Source organism: Otolemur garnettii, unplaced genomic scaffold (assembly GCF_000181295.1).
Source record: "Otolemur garnettii isolate 467f Iridium unplaced genomic scaffold, OtoGar3 scaffold00046, whole genome shotgun sequence".
NCBI lineage: Eukaryota > Metazoa > Chordata > Mammalia > Primates > Galagidae > Otolemur > Otolemur garnettii.
This window is the reverse complement of record NW_003852441.1, coordinates 2,275,730-2,295,719: the sequence shown is the minus strand read 5'-3', so window position 1 is coordinate 2,295,719 and position 19,990 is coordinate 2,275,730. Positions and strand designations below refer to the sequence as shown.

General features: G+C 46.3%; 1 protein-coding gene across 2 annotated transcripts in view; it reads right to left on the bottom strand.

Annotated features, from left to right (window-relative positions):
- The window catches only part of SPECC1 (sperm antigen with calponin homology and coiled-coil domains 1), a 258,533-nt gene extending 239,338 nt beyond the window's left edge, over positions 1-19,195 (bottom strand). For both annotated transcript variants that reach the window (XM_023514043.1, XM_023514042.1), the window contains exon 1: positions 19,164-19,195. The gene's annotated coding sequence lies outside the window, so the exon portion shown is untranslated. The remainder of the gene's footprint in view (positions 1-19,163) is intronic.
- Positions 19,196-19,990: the final 795 nt, after the last annotated feature.

The window sequence follows — 19,990 nt, the reverse complement described above, 5'->3', positions numbered from 1 at the left end:
GAGAGAGAGAGAGAGAGAGAGAGAGGAAGGAAGAGAGGACGGAAGGCCTTCTCAGTCAAAATTCCAAGATCTAAACTCCTCTCTTAACCTCTGGCACCAAATCTGACAACCCTCTGGACACAGCACCTGACAAACATCCCACCTTCTTTAAGGACGCGTGTTCCTTGCTCAGAGGCAGTATTCTCCGGGTTACTTCATTTGCTCAGTCAGGCCTCTTTATTCTCCCAGCACCTTCTGAATCCAATCAGATGAATCCCACGTGAACGTACCTAGAGAACTCGTCTCACCTGGACCCTGCCTGCTTCCCACACAATCTTTTCTGAGCATCCTGCCCTCTTCACGCCTGCTGTTGTTTTTCCTGGACTAAACCTTTCACTTTGTATCTATCTACCAGCCAGATTCTTCCCTTCGAATCCCATCTTCTTTCAGAATTTAAAATATACAGTAAAGAAATCACTGATGTCCAACTCACTGTCGACAGGAAGAGCAACCTACAGGTAGGGAATGTGGCCAGCCCGACGCCTGGGAGCAGTGACAGGCCTGCAGGGTCATCCCAGACACAACGAGAACGGTGCAGGGAAAGCAGGCTGCTCCCCACACTGGGTCAGGCTGAGCAGCGGCTGTGCTCCCTGCTCCCTGCTCCCTGCCAGGAAGGGACAGGCTCACTCAGGCCCCCTTCTAGCTCTCTGCAGGCTCCTCATTAACTCCTCAGTGTAACCCAATGAGGAAAAAATTACCTCCTGCCATGGTCTGAATCTTTGTGGCCCCCAAGAATTTGTATGTTGAAACCTAATCCCCAATGTGGTAATGTTAAGAGGTGGAACATCTGGAAGATGATTAGTCCATGAGGGCAGGACCTTCGTGAGCAGATTAGCACCCACCCAAAAGAAGGCGAGGGAGCTCCTTCCCTACTGCCCAGTGAGGACACAAGGAAAAGCCACCTGTGGCCCGGAGCCTCCCCAGACACGGAACCTGCCAGCACCTTCATCTTGGACTCGCACCCTCCAGAGCTGTGAGCTGTGAGCAATAAATTTTATTTCTAAGCCACCCAATTCATAGTATTTCCATTTTAGTAACCTGAGAAAACAGATATTTTACAGATGGGGAAACCGCCTTCGTCTCAGGGATGTTAAGTGACTTGCCCAAATCACAGAGTTTATCATGGGGCCAAGATTCAAACCCGGTTTAAACTGGCTCCGAAACCCACATGCCCAAACAGCAGGAATGGATGGGGTCTCTTGGGAAAGGACTTGTGGACCAAGTGGACCAAGTGGTCCAGTTCCATGGCTGACTTGGGGGGGACTCGGCTTGCTTTTTGAACACGATGATTCTTAGCATCTTCACCCAGGAAGATAGAATTATAAATGCCGTCTTCACAAAACCATCAAGATTAAAAGAGAAGAGGTGTATCGAGCACTGGGCAGACAAAGGTAGATCAGCTCTGTCCCGGCCTTAGCAAATCCAGGCTGCTGAATGCCAGTCCAATGACAGTTTCCTTATGGAGATGAATGAGTCAAATAAAACAAAAAAGAAATGGGCTCTGGCCAACCACGAGAGAGTTAAAGAAAAATGTTTCCATTACCAATCCCCTGACTTCTTAAAATCCTCACAGTCTTCACAAAGGATCAAACTGATTAAGGAATTACAGTTAAAATGAGGAACCCGCTCCAGTGTGGAGTGTAGGCCTGTCTCTCCAGGGACTTTTTTTTTTCTTTCTTTCTTTTTTTTTTTTTTTAGACATAGAGTCTCATTTTGTCACTCCCAGCAGAATGCTATGGCATCACAGCTCACAGCAACCTCCAGCTCTTGGGCTAGGGCGATTCTCTTGCCTCAGCCTCCTGAGTAGCTGGGACTACAGGCACCCACCACAATGCCCGGCTATTTTTTATTGCAGTTTGGCCAGGGCCAGGTTCAAACCTGCCACCTTCACTCAGTATATGGGGATGGTACCCTACCCACTAAGCTACAGGTGCCACCCAGTTTACTTTTTTTTTTTTCCTGCAGTTTTTGGCCAGGGTTAGGTTTGAACCCGCCACCTCTGGTATTTGGGGTCAGTGACCTACTCCTTTGAGCCACAGGTGCTGCCCTTTACTTTTTTTTTTACTTTTAGCTGGCCCAGGCTGGGTTCGAACTGGCCACTCTCGGTGTATGAGGCTGGCACCCTAACCACTATGCTATAGCAGCTGAGCCTCCAGGGTTATTTTCTTTAGATTTGCCAAACATTTTCATATCAAGCTTCTTTCCTCTCTGGAAAAGACTTTAAACCATGGCTCATAAATTGACAGCATAAAGAAGAAAAGAAAGGAGGGAGGGAACGGGGCACAGCCATGTAAGGAATACAATTAGGCGTCTGGGCAGCAGGGAAAGGCAGGGCCCTTGCCTGTGTCCTGCTCCCTCAAAACATGTTGTTCTGTGGCTGAATCACTACCTTCAGAGCCCGTGTTGAGGGGTTATCTCGGGCCATCAGCTTTATTGCTCTCTTAAGGCCAGAAAGCAGAAAGGCAACTGGAAACCATTCTGGACAATCAGAAAGTAATGGCGAGTCTCAGGGTGGGAGAGGGCATTCAGGGCTGGACCCAAGTACAATAACACTAGGAAGCGGAAGACTGAGGCATTCAAGTCTGAGAACTAGCAAAATAGGAGTGTGCACATAGCTCAATTACCAGGGGACTCAGCAGGAAACAGACCCTAAGTGAGCAACAGACGAAAAATACCAAGCTAGAGCTTTTCAGGACATGGGTTGAGCTTGCTTCTGACCTCTCCTTCAGCAGTGTGTATGTGTGTGTGTGTCTGCCCCCAGGGGACATACGGTATTGTGTCCAAACTTTCACAGTTGTCATAGTGTGGGGTGTCACTGGTAGGGGCCTGAGATGCTTCTAAACAACCCATGACATAAAGGGCAGCCCCACAACAAAGAATTATCTGGCCCAAAACATCAGCAGCGCCTCGGTTGAGAGACTGTGCTGTAGGGAGCAGAGAGCCCGGATGCTGGTCACAGGCTGCCCAGCACACCAGCGTACTGTTATTTCCCATCTAACATGGAAACGTTTAACACAAAAAACCTAAGCAGCTGAAGAAATCCCAGACTTGGGCAGGTGGACACAGGAAGAGCTTCAAAACTGAGTATTTCCCATGGTCTTGAGATGTCAACTCATCCCAATAGCCTTAGATTCCTTTCTGGTAAATAAGGGAAAGTTTCGACATAGCACAAGAAGAAAAACCACAAACGGGACACGGCTACAAGAGGGACCTACCTAACAAATTCAAATATTGTGACCTGGTTGTTTGTACCCTCACTTTAACTTGAAATTAAAGATAGTTTTTTTCTTTATTCCCTCATTAAAAAACAACAAAAAACTATCAACTAAACTTTAGTGATCCCAACAGTGGATGTCATAGGAAGAAAAACAAGAATCAAGAAACGGTAAAACAAAAAGTAGATGGAAAAGAACATTTGTACGTTGTTAACCACACCACCTCAAATGACAGAGAGTAAGAACTTACAGAAACCTCGAAATGCTGCCAGGAGGCGGAGACCCATAAGGAAGAGGGTGTATTCTGGAATGAGAAACAGAGGCTGAGGCAGGTCCCAAGCATGAAACCCAGACTTAAGAGAGAGGCTGTAATCTGGCAGCTATATTGAGACTAAGAGCTCAGAATCACTAGTCTGTGACATCCTTCTGTCTCCAAAGTTGACCCAAGAAGCTGGTGTCCCAAAGGGCTGAATGACCACTAATCAGTACTTACATCCTTACCTATGATGTAGCTTCACATCAAAGAATTAAGAAAGATTGAGCCAAGGCTGTAGAAAAATAAAATACTTCAAGAGCCCATTCTGTAGCAATAGTTTTAGACAGGTCTATTGCAGAGTAACTAAGAATGAAATTACAGCATCAGAGGGAACCAGAGGCTGCCACAGCTTGGGCCATCTTGAGCCATGGGGTGTGGCTGCAGTGTCTGGTCGCCTTCCCCGGCACAGAGCTGCTAGAGAGGGGCACAGAGTGGGGATGTGGAGGGACAGTCAGGGAGCCCAGGATGAGCACCCAGCTCCCTAAGCCTGGCTAACTTCAACAAGAGCTTCCAAAATGAGTTCAAATCACTCCCCTCTAGAAAACCTTTCCCAGTGTGGGAGGGGCTCACAAGGACTCCTCTCCCTGTCTGTCCACTCACCTGCCTGCCCAGCTGGCCCATAAGCCCTTCTTCGGGCAACCTCATGGCATCTGCCTGGGCACAGAAACAGAACAGACTCTGCGTAACCAGCTGCACCCCTGACTTCCCCATTTCCATCATTGGCCTTTCTCTCGCTCTCAAACCTCTGACTCATGGTGGACTTCTCCCTAGATCTCACTTCTCAAATTCACCGCTGCCCAGACTGGCAGATGAAACGCCTGTGATGTTCCCTGTGGGAGCCCCGCCTTTCTCTCCAGCTCAGACCTGTGCCGAAGGCCCTCCTGGAGCTCATCCCATCCACATATTCAAGACAGACTTCCAAAAATCCAGGTGGGGCCAGTTATCCCCTGCTCAAAACCCTAACTATGAGCCGGGTGGCTTGTTCAGCACTCTCCTCTATGTTCTCTCATGCTCTCAACCACCCCAGGAGGCAGGTGCTGTCATCCAGGCTTTACAGCAGTAATGATGACTGTCGGGGACTTTGCTGATGCCCAGGGAAGACACAGGCCCCCCAAGGTCTTAGTTTAGGCTGCTATAACCAAATGCCTCAGGTGAGTGGGCAGACAGGGAGAGGAGTCCTTGTGAGCTCCTCCCACACTGGGAAAGGTTTTCTAGAGGGGAGTGATTTGAACTCATTTTGGAAGCTCATGTTGAAGTTAGCCAGGCTTAGGGAGCTGGGTGCTCATCCTGGGCTCCCTGACTGTCCCTCCACGTCCCCACTCTGTGCCCCTCTCTAGCAGCTCTGTGCTGGGGAAGGGGACCAGACACTGCAGCCACACCCCATGGCTCAATTTACTGCTCACAGTTCTGGAGGTTGGAAAGACCACGACCAAGGCGCCAGCAGATGCAGTGTCTGGGGAGGGCTCACTCTGCTTCAAGGAGAATGCCTTCCTGCTGCACCTCACAGTCAGCAGGGGCTAAGTGGCTCCCTGGAGCCTCTTTTGTAAGGCACTGATCCCACCATGAGGGTGGAGCCCTACTGAGATTTACTTCCCAAAGGCCTCACCTCTTGGTACAATCACATTGGGTTTTAGGTTCCAATAGATGAACTTTGAGGGGACAACAACATTCAGACTGTATCACCCACCAAATCAAGTGACTACTTACCTAGCTGAGTTCGGCCAAGCCACGCTGACCACTCACCCACCCTGTGGTGGCCAGGCTCTTCTCCACCCTTCTAACGAGCTCACAGTTCTCATCTTGGGGCATTCATCCATCTGAGACCCTCCCTCTGTGAATGTTCTATCCCCTCCTTTGGGGCTCTTGATACTTCTACCTCTAAACTTCTAGAAATACTGTGGCTGTCTTCCGACCGCCTCTGTCTGCAGGCACTGTCTGCCGCGAGCCTCCTGCCAGGGCCCTGGCTGCAGCGGCACCACCCACCAGCCTCTCTGCCTCTCCTTGCCCCTTCAGCCCATACATTAATGCCTTCTTGGCAGCCAGAGGGGTCTCTGAAAAACACAAATCATGAACTGGCCACTTAAAAATGGTTAAGAGGGCAAATTTCATGTTACCGTGGTTTATTATCTATTTAAGGCTAGGTGCAGTGGTTCATGCCTGTAATTCTAGCACTCTGGGAGGCAGAGGCAGGTGGATTAATTGAGCTTATAAGACCAGTCTGAGTAAGAGCAAGACCCCGTCTCTACTAAAAATAGAAAAACTAGCTAGGTATAGTGGCAGGTGCCTGTAGTCCCAGCTACTCAGGAGGATGAGACAGAAGAATTACTTGAGCCCAAGAGACTGAGGTTGCTGTGAGCTATGATGATGCCATGACACTCTACCCAGGGCAACAGACTGAGACTCTGCTGCACCCCCCAAAAATGTATTTAAACGCACACACAAATCAGATCACATCACTTCCTACACAAACTCCTCCAAGAGCCTCTCATGGCATTAGGAATGAAAATCTAAGCTGTCAGGGCCCCCAAGGTCCTCAGCAGTCTGGCCCTGCCCACCTCCCCACCTCAGCCTGGCCCACAGCACTGCCTGCCTCACTGGACTTCACCTGGAATGAGCTGGGCTGGTTTCCAGCTCCTCCTGGGGAGCCTCCCTCCTCTCTGTTTCTGCTCCAGGCACTTCCTTTAGGAGGTGTGTTCTCCCCACTGTCTAGAGTAGCTCTCCCGCCCACCCACCCCCAGTCCCCAATGTTTCTTCAGAGCCTTTATCACCAAACTAAGGCTATCACTGCCACTTTTTATCTGTCCTTGATCAGCGATTATCTGCCTCCCTCTGCCACCATGGAAGGTCTACCGCAGCAGGTCCTGGCCTCCCTTGTTCACCTTGGTGCTCCTGGCACACAATAGGTGCTCAAGGGATAGTATTTAATGAATTATTTAAATTCTGTCTTTCATTGAAGACATTCATGTGGGTGTCTCCCTGCCCCTGCCCACCAGCTGGGGAACACCTACGAAGGCACTCAGGTTCCAGCAAATAGGCAGTCACCAGCAGGTGCTGAGTTAACAGTGAACGCTACACAGGACTAGAAAGCGAAGACATTCCTTCTCCCCTAAGACTTAAGTCTGAAAAAGTTCCAGAACTGCTTTCAGGATGAGAACCCCATGGATGTGGATACAGAGTCTTCCGGCATTATTACCTACTGATGTGGGAAAAACTTAATCTCACTAACTCACAGTCATGCTCAGAAACAGTTGTAAAATTATTTAGTACCAAATCTCTAAAAATCATCTACTGCTTTATCTAATTTCCTGAATTGATTTCTGAAATTTTTGGTGTACATCCTAGTTTCATAGTAACAGTAAATAAAAATTCACATTTTTAGGGTTGAAGATTTAACCACACATCTTTAAAGAAATATGATGAATTTCTGCTAGTAGCTGCTTTGTAAAGGGGGAACTAATGATAGTCACTAAGTTAGAAAATTGCTAATTTAAAGTATCAAGTCCGGGTATCTTATCTTTTATCCCAGATTTTCTGCTTCTTTGTTCCTAACTGGGGCCCCTAAGTCAGGTGGGGAGAGAGGCCCAACTTCTAAGGCACCAGGCAGGCCAGTCGGATCTTACTCTGTTCTATTTCCTCTAGGAACAATGCAAGGACTGCAGGGACACTGCCCCACCCCCACCCCGGAGCTCCCTGTGCTCTGACCTGGCAGGCTTAGGGGACACATCCTCTCCCCCAGCACTGCTGGGCACAGATGAAATAAAGGACCCTCCGTGATAAGCCCTGCCCATGGGTGGACAGATCTGGCCCACATCCACTACCCTCTCTCAGCTGGCCGTTTGACCAAAGGAAGGTACAAGCAAGGAAGGAGCCAGCACAGCTCTGCCAACTCCTGAGAGGAGCCTGCACCTGCCACACACCCACCACGAGATGCACCCAGCTGTGCTGCAAACGGGACCCACAGGAGAAACCTCCCAGGGTAATTCTGCAAGGCCCCATGCTGAGAAAGTGGCTTCACAATTCAGGAAGGTGAGGACGGAGTGGAGCATCCCACCCGCTCCCCACTGCAGCTCCTCTTCCACTGTCACCATGGCAACAAGCCTTCCAGCAGGGATGGCCAGGAGTCACGTGCCTGGACCTCCTCACATGGCTCCCTTCAATACTTTCTGTGCTTTAATCAGTCACTTCTCCTCCCTGAAAGTTATCTGCTCACCTGCACTAGTTTCTTCCATCAGAGGCAGGGCACCCCACCCCCACCCCACATGCTGAGGGAGGGACTCACCCAAGCTATCGCGACTAGTTTCTGACTTTGTGTGTGTGTTTGGGGGAAGACAACCAACTTACTAACAAAAACAAATTTTGAGCTTTGCAAAATACATAATTTTGGCCTATAAGGGAAAAAAGCCAGGGCTCCGGCTCCTTCCTTGTACCCTCCTCAGAAATGGGACACCAGAGTCATACAGCTTCTGATATATTCACAAAGGTCTCCCCCCAGCCCCAGGAAGAAACAGATTTTACACCATGATACATTTATTCTTCAAAGGCAGCCCTAAGTTACGAAAGCTTGATAAAGCTTGAAGAGGATTCAGAGTAGCAGGGTCTCAATGGATCCCAATAACATGGGGTGCTATGGCCCCAGCATCTCAGGAAGCCTCCAGGGGAGGGCCCCACGCAGTCTGTCTGAGGAACTGAAGAGCCTCCCGGGGCAACTCTTGGCCTGGGGAAGGAGAGGCAGGTAGGAACAGGGCCATCCAGACAACATAGAGAACTGTTTCCTCAAGAGATTCAAAGGTCAAACACCACATCATGTCAACGGGGCCTCACTGAAGACTTGGTGCTCTGGCACCTCACAGATAGAAAACCCCTGGTGGTGGCGGAGCCTCAGGTGGTGGAGGTGACAGCAGGCCAGGGAGGGTGCCCATCTGCAGCCCCAGAAGACACCTGTGGGCAGGTGTGCAGAGGTCTTCATTGCCAAGGAAATGTGGCAGCAGCCATCCTAGAATATCTAGCCAAGTCCAGAAAGGAGGAGTGGCGTGATGGCTGAGGCTGTTAATTTACTTTTGCTCCTTGGGACCACCAGGAAGAAAGGAGGGGAATACAGGACTTTGGTGGAGCTTCTGTAGGTGCAGAGGCTAATAGGAGCAAACCTGGGATTGCCTCTGGACAGGCCCTGACTCAGGCCCACCCTGCCACTTTGGGAGCCCAGGGCTGTGGTGGACACTCACTCTGTTAAAGGGGAAAGACCATCCCTTCACACGTGCGTGGGAGCTGCCACTGCTCAGAGTGCCATGGGCTCTGGGTTTCCTTATTGTTACCAGATTAAGTTAAATCACTGAACACAGCTGATTTCTTTTTTGTTCTCACATTCCTGAAATTTTCTTTTCTAACCCACAGGCTTTAGCTCTTTTCCTGTAGTGCCAGCTGGCTAATGAAAGCAACTGCTGTGCTTTGTGGGGTTACTCCATTCAGTGCCAGGAATATGCCCCATCTTTACTCAGCATCACTTTATTGTGTTTTAAATACATACAAGAATCATAAATATGAGGGATAATTTTGCAGGTTGCTGCTGGGATTACCTCCTCATTACACATTCCCTGTGTAGTCCTCAGGAGTAAGTCTGCAAGGAACAGAAAGTACAGCAACTGCTACATGTGATCTGTTCCCAGGGTGGGGGACAGAAGGAGTTATGTAACAGCACTTCAGCTACCCCCTAAGGATGGGCTCCTTATAATACAAGATGTCTGTCTTTGAATGAAGAAAGACAGTTTCCACTTGTCCTTCAAAGAACACGACATGAGCCACCAGAATGCCACCCCCACCTCCTTTTTCTTTGAGGAAAAGGCATACATGGGCCCTGATCCCCTCTTCCCTTTCCTGACAACCACCCAGCAGCCCAGGAGATGCAGAGTTCTGTCATCAACTTCTGGGCCTCCCCAAGGCCACTCTGTGTCCAGATCCCTGCTTTCTCCCTACCTCCTACCATCCTGTAAAACTCAGTTCACAACCCCTTGTCTGGGAATGGTCCTGCCTCCCCACCACAGTGAGTGCACCTGGGCTTGCCTGCTTTCCTTATCCCAGATGAATGTTCTGTTTGCCTGTCTGACTTACACCCCACCTCACCAGCCCAGATGGTCCTGGAGTGAAGGGCTCCGTCTCACTCAGCTTTGGTTCCACAGCCATGGGCCCAGTATCTGGTCCACAACAAATTGTCAGTTAAAGATGGATTGTAGACCTAAAGGTGAAACCTAAAACTAGAAAACTTCTTGAAGAAAACAGAGAAAATCTTCGTGACCTCAAGTTAGGCAAAAATTTCTTAGATATAACACCAAAAGTATGATCCATAAAATAATCATAAAAAATCCTGGTAAATTAGACACTGTCAAAATTTAAAACTTCTAGTCTTCAAAAGACGTTGTCAAGAAAACGAAAAGCCAAGCCACAAGCTGGAAGGGAAGTATCTGCAAAACACAAAACTGATAAAGGACGTGGTTCCTGAATTTACAAAGAGCTCTCAAAACTCAGTAACAACAAATAATCTTCATTATCACAACAAAATGCACAACTCAATAAAAAATGGCCCAAGATTTAAATAAACCATTCAAATGGCAAATAAGCCCATGAAAGGATGTTCCACATCATTAATCATTAAAAAGATACAAATTGATGTGCTGGGCACGGTGGCACATGTCTGCAGTCCTAGCTACTCCAGAGGCCAAGCAAGGCAGGAGGATCACTTGAGGCCACAGTGAGCTATGATCGTGCCACTGCACTCCATCTAGCCTGGGCAGGACAGCAAGACCCCATCTCTAACAAAAGTAAAGAAGAAAAAGAAAATACAAATTGAAACCACAGGAGAGATTACCACACACCTATGAGAATGGCTAAAAATTTTTTAAAATAAAACTGTCAAATGCTATCAAGGATATGAAGCAACTGAACTCTAATACATTGCTAATAGTACAGTCACCTTGCAAAGTAGTGTAGCAGCTGCTTTTTCTTTTTTTTTTTCGACACAACACGTTAATCTGTCACCCAGGCTGGAGTGCAGTGGTGCAATCACAGCTCACTATAAAGCCTTGAACCCCTGAACTCAAGTGGTCCTGCCTCAGCCTCCTGAGTAGATGGGACTACAGACATGCACTACTATGCCCTTTGTCTCACTATGTTGTCCAGGCTGGTCTCAAATTTCTGCCCTCTAACAATCCTCCTCCCTGGGCCTCCCAGAGTGCTGGGGTTGCAGGTGTGAGCCACTATGCCCAGACAGTTTCTTAAAAATTAAACATGCATTTATATAATTCAGTAATCCTGCTCTTCAGTATACATCCGAGAGAAATAAAAATTTATATTCATACATCTGCAACACTAATATTCACAGCAGCTTGATTATTAATAGTAAAACCCAGCAACAACCCAATCATCCTCCAATAATGAGTGGATAAATAAACTGTGGTGCATCCTGACAACAGACACTACTCAACAATAAAAGGAATAAACTACCGCAGCAGCTCATGTTTATAACCCCAGCAAGTTGGGAGGCCGAGGTGGGAGAATAGCTCAAGGCCAGGAATTCAAGACCAGCCTGGGCAATAGAGTGCGACTCCATGTCCACACACAACAACAATTTTTTAATTAGCCAGGCATGGTGGCAGGTGCCTGTAGTCCCAGCTACTCGGGAGGCTGAGGCAAGAGGATTGCTTGAACCCAGGAGTACGAGGCTGCATCGAGCTATGATTGCACCACTGTACTCTAGCCTGGGCAACAGATTGAGACCCTGTCTCTTAAAAAAAGAAAAAGGAACTACTGACACACAAAATAAGGAATTTTAATGCATTATGCTAAAGAACACAAACTTAAAAGGCTACCTACTATATGCATAAGGCTTATCCATCCTTCGAGTCTCAGATTAAATGTTATTTCTTCCTTGCAGCCTTATCTAACTACCACCTCCCCACACCTACACAAAGACAAAAGTGATTTGATGTGCCTCTAAATTCCAAGGATTTTATCTATCTTGCTTACGTTTACTGCCTTCTTTTGTACAACTGTGCGCCAACATCCTGTCTCCCCAAACAACGAAAAGCACCAAATCTGATTCACCTTTGCATTTGTGCACAGCAGCTGGATCAACACCTAACATGTGGGGAATGTTCAGAAACTTTCTTTTTGGTGTAATTACAAAAATTTAAAAGGCCTGGGTGACGTGAGTCAGCACTCAGAAAGTGGGATAGCCCCGGAGTCCCTGTGATATTTCAGTGAATAAATGAACGAGTATCAGAGGACACAGCAATCCCCGTCAGAGAGAAGCCACTGAAGAGCTCTGGTGATGGGGACGGGGGATGCTGGAGAGGAAAGTGGTATCTGAGGCACTCGGTGATGAGGGTGCCTCTTCCTGGGTGGCCTGTAGTCCCTCTGTAGCACCGGAGGACCTGGCAGGGCCACGCACCTAAACTGGTGCCTATGGGCTGGGAAGCCAGGAGTGGCTTTGGGGCGCAGCACACGTTTGTTAATTGAAAATTTATGTGTTTGAGTGTTTTAATGTAGGAAACTCGGGACCTCAGCATCACCCTCTTGTCAAAAGTCAGAGCAACAAACACACAGCAGGATCCCCATGATCCTAACGCCCCTGAGTCACCCAGGTGGCACTTCCCACAGTGACCACAGTGATCCTTGTAAGACTTAGGTCTGTTCTGCTCCCTTCTCTGCTCAAAACTGTCCAGTGGGCGCCCCATTCCCAAGTCCCCACACATGCCCCACGGCCCCCCCACTCCTGGGGGTCTTGTCTTCCCTTCAGCCTGTGCTTTGCTGCAACTGGTAAAGGAAAAATCAGGTCCAAAAGGAACCGGGAGAATGCAGGCCTTTACACAGTCTAACAGCTGGGGACTGCATGGTCCGTTTACTTGCTCAAGGAACATTTCTGGAGCACCTCGGATATCTGAGGCACTAAAGTAGGCACCCAGACACAGAAATGGGAAGAACAAACACCATCCCTCCCCACCTGGGGCTCACATTCAGGGTAGGAAACTATCAGACAGTCATGAAAATGCAAGATAACTCCTGGGAAAACACTATTAAAGAGAGCCATACAGTGCTATCAGAGCTTATTGAAGGGGGCACGTGGCCAAGCCAGGGAGGAAAGACCCTTCCAGCCGTATTTCCAGGACAATAAACGTGACTTAGTAGACAAGAGGGGGCGACATCCACAGGCAGAGGAAACAGCAAAGCAAGCATCAGAGACACCAAGCCAGGAGGCAGGAGAGCCAGTGGGAAGGGCTCCAAGTTCCTGTGGCTACAGGGCAGAGGCTGGCAAGCTGGAACACAGAGGGGCCCTGCTGACCGCCCCTCACTGCCCTGATCCCATCAGCCCTGCTGACCACCCCTCAATGCCCCGATCCCATCAGCCCTGCTGACTGCCCCAATCCCATCAGCTCCACTGACCACCCCTCAACTGCCTTGATCCCATCAGCCCTGCTGTCCACCCCTCACTGCCCTGATCCCAGCAGCCCTGCTGACCACCCCTCACTGCCCTAATCCCATCAGATTGACCTAGTCCTCCTTGGAGAAGGCCCGGGAGGTACCCAAATTGTAAAGCAGCCAAAGCTAGGTTACCAAAGCTGCCATACCTCTTCCCCATCCTGGGCTCCTCCCATGCAGCAAGGGCTCCCAGTAGCACAGGTGAAGCCAGAGGACTTCTTTTACTTATGCTCAGACCTCATCAAGGAGACCTCTGACAGGTGACAGCAGGCAGTGGGTACCAGAGAGGTTCTCAAGCCTCCAGACTGAGACACTTGTTTACAACCAAAGACCATCCCGAAGGATCTCATCCTTTATCTGCTGCAGAACCTCCTCCCCAACCAGTCTGCTGACTTTCCCCAAGGGGCAGCTAGGTAGGCCACTTAGCTCCTGGGCCGCTCATTTCAGGCACTTGTGCCTATTGTCATTGCAGGAGACCCATTACTACAGCAACCAGGTGTGGCTCCTGCACCGTCTGTCTTATGGGGACCCTCTGATTCCCTGGTGGCTGCAGGCTTACCTCACTCTCTCTGCAGTCTTTCTCTCATTTCCTTCCTGCAGCAGCCTCACTGAACTCACAGACAGTAGAGACGTTTTCTGCTAGTGACATATTGAAATGTAATACATTCCCTGTCTCTCATCTAAATAGCATCCCTGTGTGACCAAAGCAACCCCGTGTACTCTTACAGACCACGGTAAGAATTCTGCGCCTTCGTTACTAATAATTTTAATTTTTAAATTTGCCATCATTTCATTTTCCTTGTTTCTCATAGCAAGTCACACAGTTTCCCTTTTGTCTTTTTCCCTGCTTATTTATTTTTATTTTTTTGCCTTTTTTTTTTTTTTTTTGACACATAGTCCCACCCTATGCCCTGAGCAGAGTGTAGTGGCATCATAGCTCACTGCAACCTCCAGCTCAGGCTGTGGGTATCCCTCTGCCTCGGCCTCCGGAAGCTGCTGGGATTACAGGCATTCGCCCCAGCTGGGTTTTTCCATTTTTTTAGGAGTCAGGGTCTCACTCTCACTCAGGTGAGTCTCGAACTCCTGAGCTCAAGCAATTCTTCCTCCTCAGGCTCCCACAATGCTGGGATTATAGGGAGTTTCCTTCTTATTTTTATTAAAAGAGATTTTTAAAGTATGTTTTTATTATATATTTATTTTTTATTATTATTATGTTTTTGAGACAGAGTTTCACTATGTTGCCCTCGGTAGAGTGCTGTAGCGTCACAGCTCACAGCAACCTCAAACTCCTGGGCTTAAGCGATTCTCTCGCCTCAGCCTCCAGAGTAGCTGGGACTACAGGCACCTGCCACAGTGCCCAGCTATTTTTTATTGCAGTTGTTGAGCTAGCCCAGGCCAGGTTTGAACATGCCACCTTTGGTGTGTGTGGCTGGCGCCATAACCACTGTGCTATAGGTGCCAAGCCCAGTTTCCTCTTTAGATACATTAATAATTTAAGTCAATTTTAGGAAAAGTGATAAAGGTAGTCAGCCATGGCAATAACTGTGCAAAATAGAAGTTAAACAACTAAAATCTGTAAAATAGTAGTCCCAGTGCAAGGAATGAAGAAATGGCAGTAGAGGTGCGGAGAAGGGTGTGGGGTGGGAGAGGCTGGAGCAGTGCAAGCCATCCTCAGAGCAGCCTGGCCACCCGGCACAGGAGCCCACCCAGTCACTCTCTCTACCAGGGCCTCATAAGGGCCGCCTCACAGCCAGGATCACAATGTGGTGACGTGATTCGTTAGCATTCACTGTCCCCGCTCTCCCACTGAGGCTGGCACAGTCTCTCTCTTGCTCATTCTCATCTCCCCAGGGCCTGGAGCACTGCCTGGCTGTGCTGTGTATCTGCTGGGTGCATAATGGATGGAGGGCTATTTTGAACCTCAGATGACAGATTTTAAACTAAAGAGAAGGAACACAGGATGGAAAGGAAGGAGGGGAGCACAATGACTCCAGGGGTGTCTATGAGCCATGCTTGTGGGCACATAGCTGCGTAAAGCCTAAAAACAGGAACAGAAGTTGGGAAGAGGCCTACACTCACAATCAAGCAACTTTTCCTCCATGCCTCTCAGGTTGAGTTCTCAACAAATTCTTGTTTCCTCTTCTAAAATGTAAATTAAAACCTGCAGGCATGTCCAACCTTTGGCCCGCTGGCTGCAGATTATATGAGGACTTTCTTTTTTTTCTTAATAATTAATTTTTTTATTAAATCATAACTTTGTACATTGATGCATTTATAGGGTTCAGGGTACTGCTTTGATATACAATGTGAAATGTTTACATTGAACCAAGTAACACATCCATCACAATTATATTCACTTCTTAATAGTTTTGAAATGTACCATTGCATCATGCACATTAGGTGAGATCCCCCCGAATACCCTCCCTTCTCCTGTTCCTCCCCTCCCCTCCCCTGTCTCTCCTCTTCCCTTCTACTTTATGGACTATAGTTATGTTTTGCCATTCGTAGGACTTTCTTGCTTATCTGTGGTGCTGGAGATCATGAAAATTATGCATGGACCTTTCTTTTTGCTCAGCTTTTGTTAGTGTTTGTGTATTTAATGTGTGGCCTGAGACAGCTCTTCTTTCAATGCAAAGACGCCAAAAGTCGGACACCCCTGAGAGGTATCTTAAAACACTTCCACCCAAAGTCACTTCCTAAAGTGTATCACCTCAGCTTTTCCCAACCCTGAGCTTCGACACCTGGAATCCTGCTCCCAAGAACTTCCTTGCCAGGCTCAGTGCCTGTGGCTCAAGCAGCTAAGGCACCAGTCACATACACCTGAGCTGGTGGTTTGAATCCAGTCCAGGCCTGCCAAACAACAATGACAGCTGCAACCAAAAAATAGCTGGGCATTGTGGTGGGCACCTGTAGTCCCAGCTACTTGGCCCAGGAGTTGGAGGTTGCTGTGAGGTGTGATGCCACAGCACTCTACCCAGGGCGATAGCTTGAGGCTCTGTCTCAAAAAAAAAAAAAAAAAAAGAATTTCCTTGCCTGTGGCCCTGGAAAAGTAAATGTATTCATTTTATACAAAAACGCAAATGCAAAGTCATATAAATTCAAACACAGAAGTATATCTAGCAAAAGGAAAAGCAACCTTGCCCTAATTCTACTTCCCTCTCCAGAAGGGACAGAGTAAACTGCTTGATATCATACATCCAGTACTTTCTAAATGAATTTTTTATGTATACAAATAAAAATATAATTTTATTTATGTTAAACTTTTAACATTAATATGATTATGCTATATATACTTATTTAACAATTGAATAGTATTTTTCTAGTACATATCAAATCTGTGAATATTTTACATTTTAACAGATTTTATGAATTTGCCATGCAAACAAGCTTTCCTAGTTCATTATTCTTACTGAGGTTGAACATTGTATGTTTACTGGCTGTCTATACAATTCCCATTTCTTCTGGGAATTGCCTGTTTACAATCTTTGCCCATTTTTATTTTGTATTTGTCTTTTTCTAACGGATTGGTGGGAATCCTTCACTTAATAATCTTTGGGGTATGCACATTGCATGTACAGGGTATCCCAACAGGATATAGGGAAAATGAGACGTTGTAGCTAAATATGCCTTTATTTACAAAATATTCACTACAAAATTTTACAAAGAGGTGGCAACACATAGAGAATGTTTTGGAAAATTACCCATGTATGGCACCTTCAGGGGCGACTTTTGGGACATCTTGTATCTCTTTTTTTTTTTTTTTTTTTTTTGAGACGTAGCCTAAAGCTATCCCCCTGGGTAGAGTGCCATGGCATCACGCTCACAGCAACCTCCAACTCCTGGGCTCAAGCGAGTCTCCTGCCTCAGCCTCCCAAGTAGCTGGAACTACAGGCACCCACCACAACGCCTGGCCATTTTTTTTTGGTTGCAGCCATCATTGTTGTTTGGCGGGCCTGGGCTGGGGATTCGAACCCGCCACCTTAGGTGTATGTGGCTGGCGCCTTAGCCGCTTGAGCCACAGGCGCCGAGCCGACATCTTGTATCTCTCTCTGCCACTTGTCTGTCTTTAAACGTACCAAGTTTTTAATGTATAAAGAGTGAAAAGTATCATTCTTGCCCTCCAGTCATAAAGGGAAAGAATAAGAAATGTGACTCCATAAAAATACATATGTATAATGCACATTTATGAATATAAAATACATATATATATATATATATACTTCAGCACTTGATACACATTTACATCCATCAAATACTTTTCAGTGTGTATGTGTGTTTTGATGTAGCTTTTAATTCCTTACCTCAACAACTCTGGAATAAATGCTATTACTATTCCTCATTTAACAGATATAAGACTGAGGGACAGAGAAGTTAAGGCTGACCAATCTGTCTCCAGGGCCTATGCACTTAACCAATACCTTACTGTTTATTTATTTACTTACTTATTTATCTTTGAGATTTAGTCTCACTCTGTTGCCCAGGCAAATGTGTGGTGGTGTTAGCCTAGCTCAACCTTAAATTCCCGGGCTCAAGAAATCCTCTTGCCTCTCAGCCTTCTGAGTAGCTGGGATTATAAGCACCCACCACAATGCCCAGCTAACTTGTCTATTTCTATAAGGGAGTTTCGTACTTGTTCAGGCTGGTGTCAAACTCCTGAGTTCAAGGGATCCTCTCTCTTTGGCCTCCCAGAGTGCTGGCACCAACCCGGGCCCTAATACCTTATTTTGATTCAATATTACTCTACTCAACTCAGTCTCCCTTCATATTATAAAAGCAGCAATGATAATGGCATAGAAGTAAATAGCTCCTATAAAGAAATCAAATAATCCAGAAAAATCATATAACATAGAAAAGCTAAAAGTATAAAAAGATGAAATTTTATAAAGTATTAGAAAGCATAAGGATTGCTCATAAATGACATTAGAAACACCGGTTAGCATTATTTTCTTAAAGTCTGTTTAAGTCTACTTTCCACATCATCCACCAAAGTAAATACTAGAAGGAAATAAATCCCTTACAAGCAGAGAACTTAGATCTCTAACCAAAGCAGAGAACTTAGATCTCTGCCTTAGAGAAAGAATGAACAGATTTGACTATATAAAAATATTAAATAGCCACATGATTTTAAAAAAACTAATTTTAAAAAGGTAAAACAATAGATTGGGAAAAACAACTGACAAAAACATGGCAATAAATCTTACTAAACTCATATAAATTATTAAAAAATGACAAGCATTATGATCCAAAATACTGATCAAAAAAGAAAGGACATTGGGAGGCCAAGGTGGGTAGATTGCCTGAGCTCACAGGTTTGAGACCAGCCTGAGCCAGAGTGAGATCACATCTCTAAAAAAATAGCTGGGCATTGTGGGAGGCACCTGTAGTCCCAGCTACTTGGGAGGCTGAGGCAAGAGAATCACTTGAGCCCAAGAGATTGAGGTTGCTGTGAGCTATGACACCACAGCACTCTACCAGTGACAAAGTGAGACTCTGTCTTTAAAAAAAATATAAAGAAAGAAAGAAAAAAAGTACAAGTTGTAAACAACATGTGAAGGAATTTTCAGCCTAGCTCATGCCTGTAATCCTTTCAGAGGCCAAAGCAGGAGGACTTTTTGAGGCCAGGAGTTCAAAAACATTCTAGGAAACATAGCAAGACTCCATCTCTACAAAAAATTGTGGCGCATACCTGTAGTCCTAGGTACTCAGGAGGCTGACACAGGAGGATCACTTAAGCCCAGGAGTTTGGAGGCTGCAGTGAGATGTCACTACATTCCAGCCTGGGCAACAAAGTGAGACCTTGTCTCTCATAAAAAAAAAAAAAAAAAGAAAGAAAAGAAAAGAGAGAAATGCAAAATTACAATAAAGAGATTCTGTTTTACCTATTCTTTACCCCCCATGATACTGTTCACTGATGGAATGGATGAAATTAAACTAGCACTCTCACACACTGTGTTGACAGAAAAGAATTCAGTGACTGGGTGCGGTGGCTCACACTCACCTAGTAGTCTGCAAGGCTGAGGTGGGAGTATCATCACCTCAGGTCAGGAGCTCAAGCAAGAGCAAGACCCCCATCTCTCAAAAAAAAAAAAAAATAGAAAAAATCAGCTAGGTGAGGTGACACCCACCTGTAGTCCCAGCTACTTGGGAGGCTGAGGCAGGAGGATCGCTTGAGCCCGGGAGTTCAAGGTTGCTGTGAGCATTGATCACGCCACTGTCCTGATGCTCAGGCAACAGAGCAGACTCTGTCTCAAAGGAAAAAAAAAAAAAAAAAAAGCAATTCAGCAACATATACAAGCACCATTAAAATGTTCATAGCCCTTTGTCTAGTAATTCCACATCTGAGAATCTATTCTAGAGTTATAACCCCAAAACATAGGTAAAGTTGTGTGGGCAAAGACAGTTACTAAACTATAATTTATAATAGCAAACACAAGCCACAAAAAGCAACATAATTTTAAAGAATAGGGAATGATAAATAATTTATGAAACAATCACTTAATATAACATTATATACCATTATATACCATAAAAAATAATTGTGAAACTACATAATATTTAAAAACCTGTGGTATTTTTTTTTAAAAAAGACTGTGATATTTAGTCATACAGGGCATGGAATTGAGTCACTATTTCTGTGATTCCCAAATTTACTGAAATGCTGTGCCAGAACATAAGCTCTGTATTGGAAGAGACCTGAGTTCTCACTCTGCACCACTCACCTGTGCGACCTTGGCCGAGTTACATAACCTCTCTAAGCCTCCGTTTCCTCACCTTGTAAAGTGAAGACCACAAATGCAGCCACCCCGTGAGGTTAGGAAGAGCTTGTCCCTGTACCTGTCACCTAGTGTTTGCTCAAAAATGGTTTTATTATTTTAAAAATTTTAACATATTTGAAAAATAAAAGTGAAATGAGAAAGGTATTTCACATACTGTGGTTTATGTCAAAGTCCAG